This window comes from Dermochelys coriacea, chromosome 2, assembly GCF_009764565.3.
Source record: "Dermochelys coriacea isolate rDerCor1 chromosome 2, rDerCor1.pri.v4, whole genome shotgun sequence".
Lineage (NCBI taxonomy): Eukaryota > Metazoa > Chordata > Testudines > Dermochelyidae > Dermochelys > Dermochelys coriacea.
The window spans coordinates 254496668-254515759 of record NC_050069.1 but is presented as its reverse complement, the minus strand read 5'-3'; the positions used below and the strand labels follow the sequence as shown (position 1 = coordinate 254515759).

The 19092-nt window shown below is 43.5% G+C and overlaps 1 protein-coding gene across 4 annotated transcripts in view; it reads left to right on the top strand.

Moving 5' to 3' along the window:
• DPP6 (dipeptidyl peptidase like 6) overlaps positions 1-19092 on the top strand; it is an 868888-nt gene that overhangs the window by 281592 nt on the left and 568204 nt on the right. The window lies entirely within an intron of this gene.

Genomic DNA, 19092 nt, shown 5'->3' with positions numbered 1-19092 from the left:
GTTATAAACTGTTCAGGAAGGACAGGCAGGGCAGAAAAGGTGGGGGAGTAGCACTATATGTAAGGGAGCAGTATGACTGCTCAGAGCTCCGGTACGAAACTGTGGAAAAACCTGAGTGTCTCTGGATTAAGTTTAGAAGTGTGTGCAACAAGAGTGATGTCATGGTGGGAGTCTGCTATAGACCACCGGACCAGGGGGATGAGGTGGATGAGGCTTTCTTCCGGCAACTCACGGAAGCTACTAGATCGCATGCCCTGATTCTCATGGGTGACTTTAATTTTCCTGATATCTGCTGGGAGAGCAATACAGCGGTGCATAGACAATCCAGGAAGTTTTTGGAAAGCGTAGGGGACAATTTCCTGGTGCAAGTGCTAGGGGAGCCAACTAGGGGGAGCGCTTTTCTTGACCTGCTGCTCACAAACCGGGTAGAATTAGTGGGGGAAGCAAAAGTGGATGGGAATCTGGGAGGCAGTGACCATGAGTTGGTTGAGTTCAGGATCCTGACGCAGGGAAGAAAGGTAAGCAGCAGGATACGGACCCTGGACTTCAGGAAAGCAGACTTTGACTCCCTCAGGGAACAGATGGCCAGGATCCCCTGGGGGACTAACATGAAAGGGAAGGGAGTCCAGGAGAGCTGGCTGTATTTCAAGGAATCCCTGTTGAGGTTACAGGGACAAACCATCCCGATGAGTCGAAAGAATAGTAAATATGGCAGGCGACCAGCTTGGCTTAATGGTGAAATCTTAGCGGATCTTAAACATAAAAAAGAAGCTTACAAGAAGTGGAAGGTTGGACATATGACCAGGGAAGAGTATAAAAATATTGCTCGGGCATGTAGGAAAGATATCAGGAGGGCCAAATCGCACCTGGAGCTGCAGCTAGCAAGAGATGTCAAGAGTAACAAGAAGGGTTTCTTCAGGTATGTTGGCAACAAGAAGAAAGCCAAGGAAAGTGTGGGCCCCTTACTGAATGAGGGAGGCAAGCTAGTGACAGAGGATGTGGAAAAAGCTAATGTACTCAATGCTTTTTTTGCCTCTGTTTTCACTAACAAGGTCAGCTCCCAGACTGCTGTGCTGGGCATCACAAAATGGGGAAGAGATGGCCAGCCCTCTGTAGAGATAGAGGTGGTTAGGGACTATTTAGAAAAGCTGGACGTGCACAAGTCCATGGGGCCGGACGAATTGCATCCGAGAGTGCTGAGGGAATTGGCGGCTGTGATTGCAGAGCCCTTGGCCATTATCTTTGAAAACTCGTGGCGAACGGGGGAAGTCCCGGATGACTGGAAAAAGGCTAATGTAGTGCCCATCTTTAAAAAAGGGAAGAAGGAGGATCCTGGGAACCACAGGCCGGTCAGCCTCACCTCAGTCCCTGGAAAAATCATGGAGCAGGTCCTCAAAGAATCAATCCTGAAGCACTTAGAGGAGAGGAAAGTGATCAGGAACAGTCAGCATGGATTCACCAAGGGAAGGTCATGCCTGACTAATCTAATCGCCTTTTATGATGAGATTACTGGTTCTGTGGATGAAGGGAAAGCAGTGGATGTATTGTTTCTTGACTTTAGCAAAGCTTTTGACACGGTCTCCCACAGCATTCTTGTCAGCAAGTTAAGGAAGTATGGGCTGGATGAATGCACTATAAGGTGGGTAGAAAGCTGGCTAGATTGTCGGGCTCAACGGGTAGTGATCAATGGCTCCATGTCTAGTTGGCAGCCGGTGTCAAGTGGAGTGCCCCAGGGGTCGGTCCTGGGGCCCGTTTTGTTCAATATCTTCATAAATGATCTGGAGGATGGTGTGGATTGCACTCTCAGCAAATTTGCGGATGATACTAAACTGGGAGGAGTGGTAGATACGCTGGAGGGGAGGGATAGGATACAGAAGGACCTAGACAAATTGGAAGATTGGGCCAAAAGAAATCTAATGAGGTTCAATAAGGATAAGTGCAGGGTCCTGCACTTCGGATGGAAGAATCCAATGCACCGCTACAGACTAGGGACCGAATGGCTCGGCAGCAGTTCTGCGGAAAAGGACCTAGGGGTGACAGTGGACGAGAAGCTGGATATGAGTCAGCAGTGTGCCCTTGTTGCCAAGAAGGCCAATGGCATTTTGGGATGTATAAGTAGGGGCATAGCGAGCAGATCGAGGGACGTGATCGTTCCCCTCTATTCGACACTGGTGAGGCCTCATCTGGAGTACTGTGTCCAGTTTTGGGCCCCACACTACAAGAAGGATGTGGATAAATTGGAAAGAGTACAGCGAAGGGCAACAAAAATGATTAGGGGTCTAGAGCACATGACTTACGAGGAGAGGCTGAGGGAGCTGGGATTGTTTAGTCTGCAGAAGAGAAGAATGAGGGGGGATTTGATAGCTGCTTTCAACTACCTGAAAGGGGGTTTCAAAGAGGATGGCTCTAGACTGTTCTCAATGGTAGCAGATGACAGAACGAGGAGTAATGGTCTCAAGTTGCAATGGGGGAGGTTTAGATTGGATATTAGGAAAAACTTTTTCACTAAGAGGGTGGTGAAACACTGGAATGCGTTACCTAGGGAGGTGGTAGAATCTCCTTCCTTAGAGGTTTTTAAGGTCAGGCTTGACAAAGCCCTGGCTAGGATGATTTAACTGGGACTTGGTCCTGCTTTGAGCAGGGGGTTGGACTAGATGACCTTCTGGGGTCCCTTCCAACCCTGATATTCTATGATTCTATGATTCTATGACTGGGGCTTAGGTGATCTGGGTTGAATTCTCAGCTCTGCCACAAACTTTATGCGTCACTTCATCTCTCTTGTCAAATGGGGATAATAATACTTCCTTTCTCCCTCTCCTTGTCTGATTTGTCAATTTAAATTGTAAGCTTCTCCTTTCAGGGACCGTCCCTAACTCTATGTTTATATATCAACCAGTGGTCAAACAGCAGAAATAACTGCAGCATTAATATAAACAGTTTGCCTGTTTTTCTGTGTTTTGGATTTACTGTATGTTATAAATAGCCAAAGAAGTAGCTGCCACACATAGTGTACTATGTACTCAATGTGATTATCAATGATTTTTTGTCTGATAGCTTAACTACTTGAAAATACTCCCTATAAAAGAACTCCGCCACTAGTGAAATCAACAAACCAATGCAATGGGCTCTATTTCAGGCTAGTTAGCATTCTGAAAAGCTTCTAAAACACTCACTCACTCACTGTATATTTATTGTGGGAAGCACTTGATAGAAAAGGTGGATGATGTCCTCCGCTCCATGCATTCATCACCAGTTCAGTTAACTTCCTGTTTGAACTGATCGCTTAAGATATGGGGACAAGAAAGTTTAAACTAAGTACTGAAGCTGGTGACTTAGTATTTCCACTACTTCATCTTAAAACTAAAATGTAAAGAAAATTTGAAGCCAAAGGAAGCAAAACTGCAACCCTGCAGGTCGAGTGTCTGACTTATCAGATTTCTTTCAACGGCACAATTAGAATATTTGAAGAACAAAAATAAATAATATACCCTTGGGGCAAACACTGAATACCTGCTTTCATCCTGCACCAAAAGATCATTTGTAGTACAGTATGTTTTCTTCCCTGCATTCCAGAGGAACTTGGGCTGTCCTTGGACAGCTGTGCAGAAAAAGGCCGGACCTCTCCTGCTACATACCTGTGCTCCTAACTGGTGCTCCTAGAGCACTGGGCTTTTCAGAATTTGTGACTGCTTTACCATGGCCTGCCTCTCTTCTCATGCAGCATGACATCTACAACGTTGCAAGAGACAACTATGCAGGGTTGCAACTCAAGCAAATAAGAAGTGATTTTTCTACTGTAATGTACTTGCTGTGGGTTGGATTTCTGTCAGACTTGTCTTTCTCTGAAACCGTTCATCCATCTCTTAAATTAAAGCTCCATTAGGTAGCACACAGCTTTTTCAGATGAATATTGCTCGTATGAATTCTTTTATTACAAACATTGCCACTACACATCATTCACACATGAATCTATCCTTAAATATACGCTCTACTCTAGATACCCAATTTAACATGATTATAATGTATCATTATAATTAGTCAATACATCTATTGACTAATACTTCTAATAAATACAAGCTTTGGGGAGTTTAAAGAAAAACAACAACCCAAAATATTTATATTAAATATATATTAAAGCATTCAACAATATCTAATATAGTATCAGGTTTACCATTGACAATACAGGGATGAAATCTCTAGCATTTGGGAATTTTAATATATTTTACTCTGGTTCTAATAGTGCACCCATCATCAGGGCATCTGAGCGCCTTCTGGAAGTGCAGTAAGTGACATGACTATTATCCGCTATATGTGATTCTTTCCTTTTTTCTCTCTTTTGCTAGGGGGAAAATTGGGTGTTGAGATCTAAAATATTGTTATTTTCTTTAACATGTGGTATGTTCTGTGGTTTGATTACTGAAGAGACAGTCAAAGAAATGTGCCTGGCATTTGAAATGGATGCTGGTGGAATTTGTGGTTCATCTCAGATGCTGTCAGGAGCTAGTTTTACAGTGTTGGTCTAGCCCCCTGAGAATGCTCAGTCTCCTATACAAGGAAGCTTTACGCTTGCGGTAGATATAGTCCCATTGTGCCTGAGGAGTTGTTGATTGGGGTCTGTGACAGTGCGACATCCTGCTCCTGTCTTCTGCTCTGTCTATACAGACTTGGAGACCTTCAGTTGTTAGATACTCCAGTACAGTTTATTCATGTTTTGCTCTTTTCACCTCCTGACTGATCTATACACCATAATTATTTATCTCCTCAGTTCTCTGCTAAGGAGGGGAGAGAGAAGAGATCTCTCTACCTAGAGATCCTTTCTGGTCCTGGTTCTGGTTCTGCTAGCTTGCCTCTCTCCCCCTGTGCATTTCCCTCTTATGCCTTCTTATACCTCCTGTGTTAATGGGCCAATTTGCTTGTTAGTCCTCCCCCAGTCCATTCTAATCCAGTAATTATATCCCGTCCAGTTCACCCTGAGGGGAATTAACTGATGTTTCAGTGACCAGAGTGCTGGCTCAGCTGTTAGTTCCCAGCACTCTGTCACCTACCCTTCTATTTCCTTCTGTGCTTTTACATCCTTTAGGGAGATCCCTAGAAGAAACAAAACTAAGAAGACAAAATGGTGTGTGTCTTTCTGGGTCACCTAGCCCCCAGCAGTCAGTATATGAGGCCTCTGCGTCAAGTTGATGTACAAAGGGAAGGTTGTGCATAGAACAAAATGGGACGGAAGGCGGGTAAGCAGTTCTTCACTTGGGGAATGAGTTTCCCATCTCCTGTGAACCACAACTCCTAATTCTACCCTTCTCCCTCTTTTCCCACCTTCACCCTGACAGCGGGGCTGGGTTGGTCACAGCACTTACTGCAAATCTAGGGCCCAGGGGTGTCCAGGAGGCAAAAGAAAACAGCTGAGTCTTGGGCTGGGTTTGAGTTGCGACAGTTTCCGTTTCTATGGTCACTCCTATTGGGGGTGTCTCTTGCCCTCAGTTACCAGAGGTGGTAGGTGAGCCCCCACTCTTTGAATCATGGTGGAGAAGGGCTCCTCCTGTGTGGCAGAGATTCCCCCATGATTGCTATTTGAGAAGGGAAATCTTCAACCTTACAGTTCCTATCAACCCTTTGAGCATGAATGGAGCTATCAGCCAAGGGGAAGCATTTCAATCTATACACCCCCTACCCTTTGCATTTTCTTCTGTAGCTAGCTGAGATCAGATCTCATCCTCCAGATGTTTTTCTTATGAGTCTGACAGTCTTACATTGCAACAGTGGGGAAGTGTGGAATCTGGGACTCCCTGCGGGTAAGCAGGCTACTTAGGCAACAGCAGCATTTCTGGCATAGGGGCCTACTAACGACAATACAGTTACCTTCCTGATGGTTGGTTCCATGTCACGATGGTTCTATTTAGAGTATTCAAAAATATCACTTACCAAAATGCTAGTCCTTTCAGCTTATTTAAATGCAGACATTTTCAAAGCAGCAAGAATGTGTGCAATGTATGTAGGAGTCATTAAAACTCTAGTTAAGCAGAACGTCACCAGTTATCTATCTCCCTGCCCACAATGCAGAGGGTAACTAGCCTCTGAATTGCCTTCTCCAAAAAATGCCACCATTTCATGTTAAAATGCTTTGTTTTTTGGGCCCAGGTTTGGTCACAATTCTGTGTGAATACATAATAACTCCTTTGACTACAGTCTAGTCAGTTCATGATTCACACTGAGACTATTGTCTGTTATTTGCATTGCAGTACCACATAGGAGCCCCACTCTTGGATCAGGACTCCGTTATGCTAGGCACTGTATAAACACAGAACAAAATGACAGCCCAGGCCTTTTGCTGACTTTTACCCTACCTTCAAGTTGGAAATAAATACTGTCAAGCCAGAGCCACTTGTTAACTTCCCCTGGTAACCTCTTGTTTTCAATATGCTGCTTTCAACTGAGATTTGCATTTCTTTTTTCTATAATGACCCCGTACAGCTTCTTAAAATCTTTCAGACTCTAAATGGTATAGTCCAACTCGATCCAATCCATCCTCATTATTGATACCCCCTAAAAGCTATATCAATCTGGCAGCTGTCTGTAGAATTACTCCTTGTCTACAAGTGCACTGGCATTTTGTATGGAAGTAGGAACATTTAGTATATAATTCACTAGAGGAAATGACTGTCTGCTGCAGAGTAGTTATGAGAATTACAGCCCAATGTAAATAAAGTGCAGACACAGTATTAGGAGAATTGTTAGCTATTACTGGGCAAAAAATAAAATAAAATAAAATCCCAAAACAAAGTGCTATTCTTGTCTGCAAAGTGAGCAAGAGTTTGCTCCAGAAGAAAACAACATTTAAGGAACCAGCTTGTAAATCTCTCATCATGCTTATTGCATACCCTTTGCTGGGGAGAAGAACAAGAGCACTCGTTTTCTCTTGCTTTCTCTCTCTTTCTTCTGCCTTTTCTTTCTAGGGGTGAAAAATTTTTGCCAGAAATTTTGAAAAAAAAATGTTTTTTAAAATTTCCCCCCATTTCCCTCCCCCTTTTTGACACCCCACCAAATGGTTTTGGTCCGTTTGTTTTTCCTGGCTTTCTGTCCCTTTTGCTCCCTTTTACAGTTAGGGGGAAAAGGAGGAAAGTGAGGAAAAAGGGGCAGGGAATGAAAAAAATTAACCACTTATATTTTTGCAGTTAGTTTTGTTACTGAAAAACTTGGTAAGAAATGAAAATTTTCCACAAAAAGTGTGTTTGGGGAAAAAAAAGGTAATTTTCCATTGAAAAATGTTTTCAATAGAAAATGTTTCAACCAGCTCTATTATTGACCCTCCCTTTGTGTTTTTCCTCATACCTCCTCTTTCTTCTCCTTCCACCAGTTCATCTGTCCTTTTATATCCTGTCTCATTTTTCTCCTTTCTTCTATAGTCTGTGTGTCCTAATCCTCTTCCTTCCTTTATTATTTTCTACGTACCAAATTATAGAGCTCTGTATAATTTGAAAGCTTGTCTCCCTCACCAACAAAAGTTGGTCCAATATAAGATATTACCTCACACACCTTTTCTTTCCAAATTGTACTGGGCGTTTTCCAGATAAAGATCAAGCCCATTTTCTGTTTAAAATATAGATTGTAACCTCTTTCAGATAGGGGTTAGGTCATCAAATGTGTTTTTACAGCACCCAATGTAAAGCTCTATTTGGAGGCCCTAGGTGACACTACGATGCAAACAAATGATGACAAGGTCCCTACGTAGAAGTCTTTTTTTTTGGTCCGTTTCTTTTTCTTTTTTTTTTGCTCATCTCTTTTCTTCCATTGTTACTGCCCATCTCTCTCTCTTGATGCTCAGTCCTTGTCTTGGGTTTTGTACCCTTTATCATTCTCCTCTTCTGCCTGCCTTGTTTCATCCTACCCAACCAGATTTCTTCCCTACTTTCCCCTTACTTTCCCTACTTTCTACCTTGCTAATCTCCTCCTCGCCCCTTCTCCAAATCAAAGATTTCTGCCACCCCAGCTGATTTATCACTTGACAATGGTGGGGAACGTGTTGCACCTATTTGCAGTGTTTAACTTATCAGCACTTATTTACAGCAATGATCCAGGGGTTAGCACGATAATGCAGTGCAAATCTAAATTACATCAGGTTAGATATTATGCAGTCAACTACATTAAAATTTACTGCAGAATTCAGGAAAGTCACTGGCTCATCCCAACTGGCAGTTATGTTGCCAGCCTATCAACACTTTATAACAAACAGATGTAGATAGTTCTTCTTTGAGTACACATCCCTATGGGTGCAATACTTTAGGATATGTACATGCCCATGCACTTTTGACCAGAGACTTGTAAAAGCAGTATCCACGTCCCCACAGCTGCACAGAGCAGCACCACATGCTCCCATATGAGGGCATATGAGGAGGTGCGGGACCTGCCGTCACTCAGTGCCTTCTCAGCTGCCTGTGGATCCAGATGAAGCACTTTTGGCATCTGCTGTTCTCAGCATCCTGCCTTTTCTCACTTACAGTGAACCATACATTTTTTTATTTTCTTAAGTTTTTATTTCATTAGCTGTTATTTTTTTCTCATTTTCAGCACATTTGTGCTTTGACATGGAGGATCCTCGCTCTCCATCATCTGGGCTTCTTATTTACTGCTTTGGCACTTCTCTGGGTTATGTCGAAAACCCTAGAGTTCCAGCCCTGCCACAGGTCTTTTCCCCAGAGCAAAGGGCACTCTCGCTGTTTATGGTATTTCTGAGACACCCACGTCCCGTCACAGTGTATGTCTGCACGGGGTTTCAAAGCAGGCCTTGAAAGGACAGAGAGGCTAGGTTGAAGCTCCTCTCAATGGAATGCTCCCTTTTCCAGCAGGATCCACTTCCCTTTTCCCTGTTACATTGGCTTCAACATCTCAGGCTGCTCTGGCAATTGCCGGACCCCCAGCAGCAGTTTCAGAGATGAAGATGTTGAACAAAAAGAAGCCTCTTTCTCCTTCCAAGGAGTCTAAGAAAAGGGTGGGTCACCCCATAAATCTGGCTCCCGGGAGACCTCGTGCCCCACAAAGGGCACCACTGAGGCTCCGGCTGAAACCTGTACTGAGGCATTTGTATTGCCTAAGAAGCCTCAATCTGGGAAGTCTTCTGCTAGGCAACACAGGGAAGCACCCATCTCAGTATCATCTGACACCGCTTGGCACCAAACAGTCCGTAGCCACTGCAGTAGTTATGTGGTAAGCATCTTGGCTCCAGTCTCCTAGACTCCTAAGGGAAGTACAGAGGTACAGGGCCCAAGCTCTTCAGTGCTGACCTGGACTTCTCCCTCCACTCCCTTAAAAATTCAAGGGCAACATTAGACTGTCACTGTACCATGCAGCATTGCCTTCAGTGGGGAGGAGTCGGTAGCCAGGACACCTAACCTATTTAGGAAAAAGTCCTATCATTATTTAAACTTCCTGCATGTAGTGACTATATTTTGGTTTTGGATCATTCTGAACTGTTTACTTTTTGGCTTATGCTCTTCTCATGCGAACTGAGCTTTCTGTGTATAGAAGAGATGCAGACTACTAATATTTAACATATCCTGGAGAAGTTCATTAAAAACCCACAAAGCTGAAACATAAGTCTATATGAGATACAACCCAAAGTGTTTAATATACTACATACTGCCAGAAAATGTACTACTTCAGCAGGAACTATTCTCAATGATGCTAGACAGGCATTTAATTAAACTGAATGGAAATAATAGATTTATGTAACATTCTGGTTAGAGTTCTTCTATCTGCGTATTTTACTAAGTATAAAATTATTTGAGGGGTCCAAAGCTATTGAACAAATGTTGTGAATCTCCAGAATTTGGGATAATTTCCATAACTTTCTTTTTCTGTATTCCTAAGTACTGCTCCAAAAACTAGGGCTATATTCTGATATCTTCACTCATGTTGAGTAATGCCTTCCACTGGGCACATTCCCAGTGAAATCAGTGGGGCTGTTTATGGAATAAGGTCCTATTCTGTTTGGGTGAGGGTATCAGAATCTGCCCCTAATTATTTTAGGGGATGACATGATGTCACCTGACATGTGCAGAGAAATTAAAACTGTAATTACATTCCAAGGCCCACAGTTTTCTGAAAGTGGTAGTTTTGGAGCAATATCAAGAGAGGGCAACAGTCTCTGCACTGTCAGAGGAGTTAGAGGTAGAACATTTTTAGTGAGCTCCTGCTAATGCCTGAGATTGCTGTATCCTCTGTATTCCCAATGTGACAGTATAATGCAAAACGCCTTAGTGCTCCCCACCAATTAGCAGGTGCCTGATACTGCCTCCTTTAGCCCCTCGAGTACTATCTTACCTTGCAAGTAGTCCTACTTGGGCAATAAGGTATTATTCAAGGGGAGATAAGTCACAGATGGCATCTTTGGACTGTAGACGTTGTCAATGACCCCCTATAGTTGAATAGCTTTTACTCTTTCCTCCAATAGTAGTTATGAAGGAGTAAATCAGTTTCTCGATTCCTCCATTTTGTTGCTCTTAATTGACCAAACATATCCTTGTGTGTGTCCTTCCTTTGTTATATAAAGTGGCCAACATTTTCAAAAATTATCTCTGATTTTGCATCCCAACTTGACATACCCAGGGTCAGGTTTTCAGAAGTCATGAAACCAGTGGGCGCTTCCGGTGCCCAACACCCCTGAAAATGCCACCCAAGGTATTGGAGAGGCAGAAACAGAGGCACCCAAAATCAGAAGCCCACTTTTTTAAAAACTTGTTTACTGCTGAATTAAACTACATTGTGTTTTGGGGAGCTTTGTAAAAGGACTGCATGTACTATTGAAAGAGATATGCTGGAGTACACAGTGATTTATTTCAGTCACATAGTGTAGAAACTGACGTGGTGACATTTCTTGGGTAACTCTCCAAACAAAGGAAAACAATCAAGTGCAGAAAATCATATCATGAATATCACTTCAGCCAGAAAAGGTGTATTTTATCTACAAACCTTTCAAGAATAGCCCTGGCTGACATTGGCAATGCCCAAAGAAACCAATCATAACAAGAAGATAAAGCTTGCAATCACCCCTTGTATGCAGGTTGATATTCTTCTTGGCTACCCCGATTTGTCTTTTACTAGATAAACATTCAACAGCCTTGTGTTCTATGGACTTTCTTAGCTCCTTGGGGTCTACTGCGTCACCTGACTACTCCAGATGCAGAGCTGCATTTCTAAAACCCCAAATCTTTCAGAAAGCCCAGCTCTTTTTCCAAATCTACACATGCCACAAAGAAAATCTTGAAGCGAATTTTATTACTTATAGAATTGCTTTTGCTGTGTAGGATTGAGCCAGAGTTCTAATTCAACACACACAATACTGCTAAAATACATCTATACACCTTTTTCTCTTTTGAGCCTAAGTCTACTTTCAAGTGACCTCTATAATTCCGAGGCAAGGGTTCTCTCTCGGTTTCTGTAGCACATTAATGCAGCAACTCCAGAAACATTCAAAAAAAGAGACTTTTTCTCTTGATTTAAATATGCAAAGGAAGACTACAATTAATGCAGGATTTTGATATTAAATAACATCTATTGTCCCTTACCTTTTCTATTTTCAGTGTAGCACAGATTTTTTCATTTGTAATTCATGAATTTCTTCCTGAATTTGGCAGGGTGGAATCTGGAGATTTTGGTAAGAGACAGCTGGGGCTTTGGGCAACAAAAAGGCATGGGAGGCATCTTGGGATTGTAGGATAAATACATTTGTTGGATTTTTCTGCTAAAGTGATCAGCAGTGACATTTCCAATGTTATCTTTAAATTTCAGAGTTAACAACCGATTGAGATGAATGAAGCAGTTCAAATCCCAGAGCTATTGTTTCAAAACTATCTATCTACAGATAGATAGATAGATAGTTTTGAAACACTGGTTCTGTGGTTTAAACTGCTTCATCTGTGAATTGAGTCTATAGATAGACCTTGCTGCATTCACCCAATTCACAGGTTTAAGGATTTCTCTGCAATCATTCAGGCTAAAAATTGTGTTTCTAAATAATAATAATACCTAGCACTTAGATTGAGGTCTACTAATGAAAACCACTAAATGCTTTACAAAGGAAGGTATCATTATCCTCATTTTACACATGGGGAATTTAAGGCATAGGGAGGTGAAGTGACTTGCACATGGTCATGCAGTAGACTTGTGGCAGAGCCAGGAATAGGCCCCAGGTCTCCTGAGTCCCAGTGATATTTTATTTTAATTTGCATGAAAGAATGCGATAGCAGTCTAGAAACTGTGCCAGTCACATTTCTGCCCATAGAGACATGATACGAAAAAATGTTCCCAGCCAGGTTGGTAGACTGTTAATCACTGAATACACTTCACTGTGGCTAACAGGTGCAAGAGAGGGAATGAGCCATCCATGTTTTAAATAATGTTTAGTTTTGTAATAGTGGGTTGTTTAGGTTGTTAAAAATCTTAGACCTCTCTAGCTACAAAAATGCCCAGGGATTATTTAAAGTTATCAAAGCCATAGAGGGACTTATAGCTTTTGGATCACTTACGATCACCTATTGCTCTCATCTCTGCTCTTCCATGCTAACCCCATTTATTTTTTATTTTTTCTTTTAAGTTTGAATTGACATTGGGCAGTGCCACTGTATGACAATCCCATACCATTGCTGCTGTCTTCTGATATCGTTGTTATCATACCTAGGCTGCTGCTAACAAAACAGCTGCACTGTTAATCTTGCATGGTATTTGGAGAATTACGGTACCCCGCAGCCCCTCTGTAAAATTACAGCTATTTATTAACGAACTGCCTTCTGCAAGTGACAGCACTGTATGATTAAAACTTACACAGTCTCTCTGGTGGTATTAGTCAGAGTGATGAGTGATTGAGAAAACCAACGGACTAATGCAAGGTGCAGTTCAATGCACATTTAATTTAATCAAGTAAAAGCAGGCAAGAGAGAGCCCCTTTCTCTCTCACACCTTTTGTGGGAGGTCTAAAATAAAATTTCATTCTCCCTCCTCACGCCAAACTCTTCCATTCCCTCCTTTTCCTTGTCACATAAGAAGTTTTTAAAGAATCATTTAGAATTGGATTCTGTGTTGTGGAAATTGGGGAGACTTTAGTGGGAAGAGAAATGGATCCTACATTCATAGCTATTGCCAGAAATGGTGTGGGGAAAAATCACACTCAAAATCAAGAGGCAGCGTGGGTAATGGTAGGACACTGGAATAGGACTCTAGAGACCTGGGTTCTACCACTGACCTTGGGCTAGTCACTTCACTTCTCTGGGCCTCTGTTTCTCTTCCATTCTTTGTCTATCTTGTCTGTTTTGATTCTAAGTTCTTCAGGGCATGGACAATCTCATACATTTGTACAGCACCTAGCACAATGGGTTCCAGTCTGAGTTAGGGACTCTAGGTGCTACCATAATATAAATAGTGATTATTATTCTTTAGCAATTTATTTAGGGTTGCCAGGTGTCCAGTTTTCGATCAGAACATCTGGTCGAAAAGGGAACCTGGCAGCGTCCGGTCAGCACAGCTGATGGGACACTAAAAGTCTGGTTGGCTGCAGTAACTCGCCTCTGCCACTCGGGGGTGGGGTGGCGGGGAAGAGCAGCAGCTGTGGCTGGAGCCAAATGGAGAAGCTGCTCTATGCTCAGCTGCTGACACCTAACAGGGAGCAGTGGCTGGCTTCTGGACAGGGCTCCAAGAGATGGGTGCTGCTGCCTGGCGGGGGAAATCCTGTTCACCCCCTTTTCTGCCCCACCATGCCCCAATTACCCCAGTCCTGGCCCCTCGCTACAGGGACCAAATCCAACCCCTCCCTACCCCGGCCCCTCAGTACGAGGACCGACCCCTCCCCACCCCAGCCCCTCAGTATGGGGACTGACTACTCTCCAACCCATTGCTATGGGGACCAACCCCTCCCTGTCCTAGCCCCTTGCTCCAGGAACTGGCCCCTGCTGTGCCCCAACTGGGCAGGTGGACGGGCTCCATGTCAGCTCCTGCCAGCCCGGCTCTGAAGGCATCAGGTCAGTCCTGGGAGGTGCTGGATTGAGCAATGGGGGGTGAGAGCGAGCAATTGAGGAAGGGGGAGAGGAGTGAGTGGGGGGCAGAGCCTCAGGGGAAGAGGTGGGGCGGGGCAAGGGTATTCGGTTTTCAGCTTTTAGAAAGTTGGCAACCCTAAAATTATTCCTTTTTATTTCTAGTAGGTTTGTTCCTTCCAATATCACTAGGTTGCCAAAAGCATATATTAAAGTACAGGGAACAGGGAGGTGTGAGTCTCCTCTCGAACGTCTGAAGGATACAGCAACCATTCGACTCTCTGAATTCTGCATTGTTCTTGAGACTTTTTTTAGACATGGTTGATTCAGGTGAAAACAAAACAGCATGCCCCGAACCCAATTCAGTAGCAGTAGATTTCAGTACAATGCTCAATGGGATGCTGAGTCTCCACTCCCATATTGCTTAGGGATCAATCCTGTGAGGTGATGAGCATGGACTTCAATGAGAGATAAAGGTCTCAGGAGACACTGGGCACCTTGAAAGATTGGCCCTTTAGTGAAACTGTGGATCCCGTAATCTCATGGCCAAACTGAAGTGAAGTATCGTTATGAAAATCAATGACGTTGTATTCATGAGTAACCATTACTGACGCAATGTTGTTTTTCTTCTCACCTGGCTCGTTGTGTTTCTTAGGGTTGTTTTCAGTTTCATAAGTGTTTCCTCAGCCTCTGAGCTTTGAGGTCAGCCTAGGGCCATGCTGTTTCTAGCCGTCCTTCTGATGCGGGCAGGAAGAGGTTACGCAGGGTAACTTTGCCATGCTCCTTTCTCTGTAATCTATTGAAGGTGGAGTCTGGCAAAAGGTAGTCTATACGTAAACATTATTTCAAAGTTGTTTTTTTCCTTTGAGTGGCACAGGTGGATTTCTACAACCTCTGAAGCTGTGAATACAGGTGGTGACAATAAGCAGCTATTGTCACACTAGAATGCCGTGCTTATGTAAACTACCTTTTGAATGACTACAGTTCTCATGGATTCTAGAAATGTACTTCTGGGTACAGAAACTATTTTCATGTATTGCTGTTTAAATACTGAACTCCTGACTCTGGCAAAATAGCCATTGTTTTCAATGGGGGTTTTGTCTGAGTAGAGGGTCGAGGCATGGCTTCATTATAGGTATGTATGGGCTGGAGAGAAATCCACTTTGTTTACCAAGACAATATTACTATCCTAGGCCCCAGTCCTACAAACACTGAAACCGTGCAATCAATGGGACTGTTCATCTGAACCACATTATCCATATGTATGTTTGCAGGATCAACGTGTATCAATGTTATAAAGTATGCTAGAACTCAGATTTGACTTTCACAATAGGCTGATGATAAAGTAAGTATCATTAACTCTTAGTAAAATGGACCAACCTTTGCTTCTTTACTCTGATAGTACAAAGTGGGAGCTAACATTCAATGCAGGTTATTCTTAGCACCTAGAATAGGAACTCTTCTATTCAGTTTGGAGTGCTGTCTCTTGGCAGAGAGAGATGATGATGAAGTCTAAGGTTTTGTCTACATGGGAACTTTGTAGGCAAAACTTGTTGTTCAGGGGTGTTAAAAACCACTCCTCTCCCTTCCCTCCCGATGACAAAAGTTTTACTGACAAACAGCGCTGATGTAAACAGCACTTTGTCAGCGGGAGAGTTCTCTCCTAGCAACAAATAGCAGCTATACTGCGTGCCTTTTAGCGGCACGGCTGTGGGAGCACAGCTGTGTCGCTAAAAGGTGCGTAGCGTAGACAAAGCCTGAATGTAAAAGAGAATAGACAGATTTTTAGCTAAGGGTTTTGAATTCACAAGATCACTGTGCAGAGTCTTCCTTATTCAAAGTATAACATGATGTGTTAGGTGTTGGGGCAGGGATAGGCAAACTTTTTGGCCTGAGGGCCACATCAGGGTTCCGAAACTATGGAGAGCCAGGTAGGGAAGGCTGTGCCTCCCCAAACAGCCTGGCTCCTGCCCCCATCCTCCCTCTCCCACTTCCTGCCCCCTGACTGCCCCCCCCCCCCACAACCCCTGACCCATCCAACCCACCCTGCTCCTTGTCCCCTGACCGCCCCAAACCCTGTCCACACCCTTGCCCCCTGACAGGCCCCCCAGGACTCCCACGCCTATCCAACTGCCCCTGCTCCCTGTCCCCTGACTGCCCCCCGGGACCCTCTGCCCCTTATTTAACCCCCACCCCCTTACCATGCCTCTCAGAGCACCAGGACTGGCACCGCACCATCTGTCAAGAGCACTGGGGCAGGCCAGCGGCTCTCACAGCCGCGCTGCCCATCAGGAGCTCACAGCCCTGCCACCCAGAGTGCTGAGGCTGCAGGGGAGCGGGGACAGCAGGGGAGGGGCCTTCCCAGCCGGGAGCTCAAGGGCCAGGCAGGAGGGTCCCAGTGGGCCAGATGTGGCCTGTGGGCTGCAATTTATCCACCTCTGTGTTGGGGGAAAGAAAATAAAGTAGGTAAAGCCTCCACAAAAGTTAAGCTTCTAAGTAAACTGCTGAAAATTGGAATGAATAAAAGCAGAACATTCTGTTCTTGTATGTTGTGGATCCGAAAGAGAAGAGACCTGAAGCAGCATTGTTTGCAAATGTAGCAGAAGTGGCACATCCTCTTCAGCTGGATAAGAGAGAGCCAATGAGAAATTAGAAATACACACGAATAGGTATGAACTACATTGTGCTTCCAGGAAAATGTTACCTATGAGAAATGTACATGTCCCAGGAAGAAGATCACATAGATCAGCATGTGACAGACTAGACACTGGCTTTGAAATGGATGGAATATGGAGATCATTGAGGCTTATTAATAAATAAAAAAATCATGCTGTGTTTCCAACAATTAAAAAATAAACTGTTCCAACTTATTTTCTGCACAATAATTTTCAGGAGCCAAATTTAGGCTTTGATGGAGCAACTCTAAATGGGCTGAATAAACAAGGCACAACAAAGTGATCGATTCCTTCAGCTGACTGGCTAAATGGTTTTACATCCAAAGGTCCCCTGACTTGGAAATCCTGTCGTGGTGTCTGTTGCATATCATTGCAGTATAATTAGTCTTAGCCACATATGAAATGTAATACATGGCAACAAGCATGGCCACCATGATTTTTTTTTAAATGTAGTTGTGCATCCGAAATTTATTTTTTAAGGTGCACTTTAGTAGAAGTGGGCAAGTTTTACTGTGTGCTATGGCTGGTGAAAGCACACTTGTGTTCATAGATTTTAAAGTAAAAAAAAAAAAAAGAAGTATTTGGTCATCTAGTCCAGGGGATGGCAACCTTTCAAAGAAGAGGAACCATTTTTTTGGTTTTGTCTTTGACCAAAATATTTCGAGAGCCGCATCACACGCAAAGCTACTTGTAGAGTTAGAATTTACCAACTAATAATTGAACATATTAGAGTTATTACTACTCACTAATACTTTTAATGTGACTTCTGCTGTTTGAATTTGAATATAAACAGGCGGGGGCTGTGGGCTGGGGTAGGTGGTTGGGGTGCAGGAGGGGTTGTGGGGTCTGGAAGGGAGTTTGGGTGCAGGATGGGTTCTGACCTGGGGCAGGGGGATGGAGGGTGGGAGGTGGTGCGAGCTGCAGGCTCTGGCCGGGAGGCGCTTACCACGGGTGGCTCCCAGCTGGCGGCACAGCAGGCTGCGTGCCTGCCCTGGCCCCACGCCCCTCCCAGAAGAGGCTGGCTGCTGACATGTCTCTGCATGCCCCAGGCGGGGGGAGGGAGGCAGCTCCGTGCACTGCCCCCGCACCTAGCACCATTCTGACAGCTCCCATTGGCCCATTGGTGGTGGAATCTACCACTTCCCTTGGCGGTTTATTCCAATAGTTGATCACCCTCAGTGTTAAAAATAAGTGTTTTAAATGACTGTGTATCCTAATACACTATGCAATGAACAGGCTTTGGCAGGTACTGTGGGAGCATGGAAGAAGAACAGATACTCAAGGTCAATGTTCCCTCTAATTTTTGACAGGCCGTGTGCGCAAAAAATTTCTTCTATGAACATTTTTGTGCATGCGGTGTTTCGCCATATGCGCAGGGTTTAGGATCTGTGTGCGTTGCAAATGCACACAGCTTAGAGGGAACAGCGCTCAAGGTGTGTAGAGCCGGTTTGAAAGCAAAACTTTTGTCCCAAAGGAAAGTCTCATATTTTTAAATTTGTCTAAATCCCAAATTGGGACAAAATATCAAAATTTCACAGAATAGAAAGGTCAGAATCATTTTGGTTCAGAAATGTCAAGAAATTCTGCATCCAACCGTAAAGAAACATTTCAACATTCCCAAATCATAGAGTTTCATTCCAGGTTGTTCAATGGAATCAACACAGTTAATTTTGGTTTGGTTCGCCATTAATCTGTGTCTCTTTGAGCCTCCTGCAGTGCCTTATGGAAGATATAGTTCTGAAATCTCATGCCCCCATTCTCCTTTGGCTGGACTACATCTCCCCTGGTTCACACTCATCATGTGACTCATACAACATACTCTATTGTCAATTTAACCAGAGAGGCAACTATGGTGCATCATAGGAAATGTTGTCCATCCAAGGAGACAAAGAAGAATAGGGGAATGAGACACTTAAACTTTACAACTGCCACGAAGCTTTAATGTCAAAGTGATCCAAAATGTAACATTTTGATTTGGTTTGACAAATCAAGATGTTTCATTTCAGTTTTCCTGATGGAAAATAGAAACATTTTTGCAAAATATTGATTTTGGAGAAACTGTATTTGTCATTCAAACAAACAAACCAAAACATTTCAGTGGAAAATTCCCAACCAGTGCTAGTGTTCAGCCTGTATGAATCAGAGTATCACCATCTGGCATGCCATTAGAGAAGTGCAACAACATGTATTTCCCTGATGTTACTGTTTGATACTTACAAGACACACAACATGGTAACATATTTTATTTGGGAATTCATGGGAACATGTGAAACTTCAATAGCTTTGCAGAACTGAGGTGGAGAGGAAGATGTTTTCAGTCTGAAAATAAAGAACAAACCTAAAACAGGTACTGTAGCTCTTGAAATAAAAAAAATAGACAAAGCACTGTAAAAGAAAGG